Raw genomic sequence first — 6,017 nt, 5'->3', positions numbered from 1 at the left:
TCACGAAAATTCTGAATTTCAACTATTCTTATTTTAATACAAGATCCTTTAAATGATGCAAACTTACTGTTTTCATAAACCTTTTCATACATCGCTCAATACATCATTTCAATTTCAAAACACGTGGGCAAGGAGACTACATAGGGACCGACAACCTCCGGTATACGTAAATCCTTTTTTTTGAAACAAGAGTAGCATTTCCTTTTTTTCAAAACACATCTCACATAACAATCAGATACTTTATATTCGTTGACATTCACAAACTTGATTCTCCCTTTTCCGTCATGCTCAATCTATTTTGATTCAATAAACGCAATGATTTATTCAAACAACTATACATGCATATCATCGTACATGTTTTAATCAATATTTCACGACAACCTCACACATATCATTCGTTTTTACATACTCAAAACTTCTTGATCATTTTATATGCTTACATTCATTGTGTTTCAACTTATACTATACACGCAAACACTATCATTCATGCTTATACTTATAGTTATAATTATATGCATACTCATTCTTATACTCATCCTCATGTATATATTCATACGCATACTTATATTCATACTCATATTCATACATTCATATCTGTACACGAGCGTAACCCGAGGGGTTCGCTTACGATGGACTCGTACCTACCTGAACATAAATATACTTACATACTACATTCATATACGTACACATTCTTATTTTCAGAGTTACTGTATACCTTGACTCATACACAACTAGTACAAACTATGCGGATCATGCGACGACCAATATAATCGCGGGTGCACACGGGCTTATGGTGGTAAGCACATGAAAATCATAGGGTGTACTACTGTGTATGGTAAGACACGGAACGTAACATGACACCGAATAACGAAATTGACGTAACATGGTTAAAATATGGTGGATACGCCGCTGGTACTTCCTATATATAAGTGTTTTCACCATGTTACCAAACTTTCGTAAAACGTGCCATGAGAAATTCAGTGTTTTGCAGACCTTATTTGGACCCGATACACAAACTTTAATAACTCACAAACTCACTGCTAAACGTGCGACATTCGATTATCCATGACGAAACCTCATCCTCAACACTCATTCACATTATATCCAACCTTTATACCATTCTTATACTCGTAGTCGTCTACTAGATCAATCGTTCACTATTATACCTCTACTATTCCTAAATATCCTTTTAACCTTTATACAAACCTTATTTACAATCAATCGGTTTAAACGTTCGAATCCTAAAATACTCTCTTGCTTTTAAAACTATCTTCCGTCTTCTATTTAAGCGCAAACATCTTAGTCGGCCGTTACCCAAAACCATTTTATTAAACACCTAACTTTCCCGTTTATCACCAATAAACAATTTTCTACAAACTTGTGATTTATTGATACTCATTGAAACAAATAAAACTTTCCTTACAAACTAAGGTGCGGCCACACTTTTCATCAAAATACAAACCGCTTTACATGAAAACTTTTCTTCTTTGACATCTTTTGAAATACTACTCCCATCGGTCTATTCGAACTTAATCAAACTCACTTACCTATACACACACTTGCACGTCTTACTTACGATTAATGCCTCAATTCACCTAAGACAAACGAACCCTTTTGCAAACCTATCCTTTCGTTCCTCAAAGTTTCATCCATTTTCAACACACTCCAAAACTTCAAAATCTTGATTTTAGTTAATCATTTTAAAATTCCTTTTTACAAGGTCTTCCTCTTGAATAAATTTCAGGATGAAATTTCCTAAAGGAGGGGAGACTGTAACGCCTCGCTTTTCGCAGCTTTTCGTTTTTAGAAAGTTCGTATCGTAATTCTATTTTCGAAAAGTTGTTTCCCTTGTAATCGTATCCTATTTCGAGTCATTTTAAATCCGAGACTTTGATCGTAATAAAATTGATCTTCTATATGAAATATACATTGTTTATACATGATTATACCTTGATACATACATTCGTTTGATTCGTGATTCATGATTCTCATAAACGTAATTTTAACTCTCAAACAACAACGATCGTGTATTCGTAATTTCAAACCGTCCATACATACAAATGCTTGATTATTCAATTACAAAACTAACATATATATTTTCCACTTATTTGATACCTAAACATATATATTTTACATACTTGATTTCTACATAGTCACATGTTTCCTCCTTTTTCTTACTTAAAAACATGTATATTATACATTTTAGACCTTGTTACATGTTAGATACATATTAAACAACAGGTAACACATTAATAAACAACAAATACCTAACTATTGTTGTAAAAAAAAAAAAGTTAAAGCTGGCTGAAAATTTTAAAGTTGTGGTTAGTTGTCTTGTTTTAATGTTATCTCCCAACTACTTGCACTTAATGCCCAACCAACTTAACCCTAATTGCTCCCTTATATAAACAACACTTCCCCACCCTTTTACCACTTTACAAACACTTTAAACCTCTCAAAAACACTCCTAAACTCAGCTCATTTTCAGCAAAATTGAGCTAAAACTTTCAGCCATTCTAAGTGAGTTTTAACTCAGTTCTTCTACTATTTTCTTCTCATTTCTTCTTTGAAAACACTTGGATAACCTCGAGGAAGGTTTGCACAAGTTTTCTTGGCCAAACAAAGGTGAAACCTCACCATTTTTGAGGTCCAAAGTGCACTTAAAATTTTGCTCGTTTTTATCTTTTTGTATCTTCATGTTTTTGATAGAAACTAGGTGGAATCTTGTTCCCACCAAGCTCACAACTTAGTCTATGGTTGTGGGTTTGTGTTGAGGTGATTTCCATCAAAGTTTTGGGTACAAACACCCATTTTAATTCTTTTTATACATGGCATTTGAATGATGAAAGCAAGCACAAGACATCATCTTCCATATGATGAACTTGTGACTTGTGAAGTGTGAACAAATGGAAGTTTTGGCTTTCCAAACTAAGTTCCACTCCTTCATTTGAACCTTGTGAACACTCTTGTGACTTGCTAGAATAGATTTACTTTCTATGACCCCCCGAACCATCTTCGTGATGGTTTGTGTAGTGGTGAATCATATAATGAGGTTTTAACCTCCATGCTTGACATACATGATACTATATGATAATCTATGATTGGACTTAGTTTTAGGATGTTATTATTACTATATAAACTATACGTATCTATATAAAACATGGCTGAATTTGTGATGATAACCGAGTCATGATTGTTCGTCATAAACTTAGGCTAAGATATCTAAGATTCTAAGTTACTTGTTATGATTCCAATAGGCAATTTGGGACCTACGAAACCACTTGATATGGTGTCATAAACGAGCTCTTAGAACTGGACATTTCTTTGGTATACATACTTTTGATATTTAATTTCTAAATCCTGAATCTCATCACTTCCTAAACATCATGTAACCTTATCATTTAATCCTTATTCTCCCACAACTCGTCACTCATGGATAATCGAAAGCATGTGCAATATTGCGAGTGCACTTGACCCTTTTTCGCTTTAACGCACTTTTGGGTATAACATATTTAACTTACAAAAATACACAAATCACACAAACATATTTATTCACTCAGTCCGCCATACATGCTATTTGTTATGCTTTGGTTTATGCTGAATACATACATGCTACTTGTCATTAACTTAGCTAGCCCACCTTAACAATTATAGCGCAATAGGAGTAGCACACCACCCGACGGGGTATTGTTAAGCTACATACTTTACGGTCTCGATTACTTCGGTATCGAGGGATGCACATTATTATACATAGCGGTCTCGTTCACATTTGTGGCGGGGGATGCTCATTATTCTTGTGGACACTCGGGTTTGACTATTAGTTATGCATGCTAGTTCGACCTTGTATACCAAATTGCCATGTTGGCTTTGAGAAATTCTTTTATACTTATGCTATGTATCTAAAACTTGTGTACTCGCCAATACGTTTGTATTGAACTATACTTTAAAACATGTTGCAGGTTTATGATGATGTTGATGATGCATGGAACTTAGTAGGATGCCTAGAAACACATTTTTAAACTTTAATATTTGTTGTATTGTAATTTATTTGTTTCAACTTATTGTATTTCCTTTTCAAACGATGTAATTTGATTCTTTTAGCAATGAAAGGAAATTTATAATTAAATACTTGTCACAATTATAGTGTTATGTGTAATGAACAATCTCGTTTTCGTCTCAATGTTTCCGCCATTGGTTGGGGTGTGACAGCTTTATCATCATGTGAATCAGAATTCATGGCAGCCACTCCAGGAACATGCAAAGCACTATGGCTTAAAAGATTTTTATGTGAAATTACAGGCTGGAAGGAAGAGAATATAACACCCAGAGTGGATAATGTTTCCGCAATAGCACTCACGAGAAATTCAGTCTTTCATGGAAGAAGCAAGCACATTGATACACGCTACCATTTCATAAGAGAATGCGCGGAGAACGAACATATAAATGTGGAACACATAAGTGGAGAACTACAACGGGCAGACCTACTAACAAAGACACTAGCAAGAGTCAAGTTTTCTACAATGCGAGAGTTGCTCGGAGTTCAAGATCTACAACAACTTAAGGATGTTCGTGATTGGGGGGGGGGGTGAATGAAACCAATAATCCCTGCACATCCATACTACAAGGGTTTACTAGTGTACAGTTTAAAGTTAGTTAGTTAGATGGCGGTTATAAACTTCAGGGACTAAAGTTTTCAAGATGGAACTTGATAACCACCACCCTAAGGGTTGCGAATCCCTTGGGAGGCATCTCTTTGATCGATGTGGATAGTGAACATGTCTGAAAAAGATATAGAAGCGTTGTTCTTTAATTCAATATTCTATGATTTAAGGGATCAAGAACAAGCATTGGAATTTCAAAGAGCTGTTCGTATTTGCTTCGCTTATGAGATACACACTAAAAGCAAGTGGCAGTCAAAATGGAGAAAGTTGGAGAAGAATGAAGATAAGAAGCCTAAGAAGATGGTTCCGAAAAAAGAAGGTTTGGTAAAAGAAGAAGGAACGTTTTGAAGTTGCCAAGAAGAAGTATGTTGATAATCTCAAAAGCCGCAAGACAAAGACGTCAGCTAAATCTAAAAATGGAGTTTGTTAGTACATAATGTCATGATGCGCTGGGGTTCATCATCTGTGATTGAAGAGCTACTCATAGCGTACGTCTATGATTTTGGTCTATAACTAAAAGAAACTCTATTCGGTTGACGAATTGAATGAGGAGAAACGTTTATTTACTAGTTCTTTGCATAATCACACACAATTCAATGGATTTTGCATGTTGAATTAGCGTATAAGTAGATTTTGGTGTGTTTCACGTCTAATGACTATACTTAAGATCATTTCTGGGATTTTCAAAACTCTAAAACTGCTAACCTAGTTATGAGAATAAAACGAGATTATATACTAGACTAATAAACTATACGGCCCACGTGGCCTCACAAGCCCACACAACCCAACTCGTAAACCCATATATAACACCCTGGAACCTCAAAACCTTAGACTCGATGCGTAAACGTGTTAATTTAGCCCTTGCATCATCACATATTGGTCCTTTGTATATGACAATATGTTGCACTTGGCAAGTTGTTGCACTTGATGATTGTTGTAATTTAAAATAATAAGTCTTAATTCAGCCTTTGATTCTATTTGATCATTGTACTTGATGAGACTTGTGTTTGATGATATAAATGCTTTGTTAATCATTAAGTGTTAAGTGTCATGTATATAGTACATGCACATCCTTAATTTACAAGTGATAAAAACAAGACATCATTTGGGATTTTAATCATTTTAGAATCTTTTCTTACTCCTTGTTTTCCCAACAGAAAGGGTTTTAGAAAATTATAAAAGGCTTGAAGAACTGAGGATCAAGCATCTTGAAAAACTGTCACCCCTAATTGACTTTTCAATAGAAATTGTGCCACAAAAGGTACCTTCTTCAACTTCAAGAATTCCAAGACCACAAATAAACATCAATCTTGTAGAGATTAAAAGAGATTAAGAGAGATGAAGAAAGAAACTTCT

This window comes from Helianthus annuus, chromosome 3 (assembly GCF_002127325.2).
Source record: "Helianthus annuus cultivar XRQ/B chromosome 3, HanXRQr2.0-SUNRISE, whole genome shotgun sequence".
Classification (NCBI taxonomy): domain Eukaryota; kingdom Viridiplantae; phylum Streptophyta; class Magnoliopsida; order Asterales; family Asteraceae; genus Helianthus; species Helianthus annuus.
The sequence above is the reverse complement of the archived record's forward strand: the minus strand, read 5'-3'. Positions refer to the sequence as shown.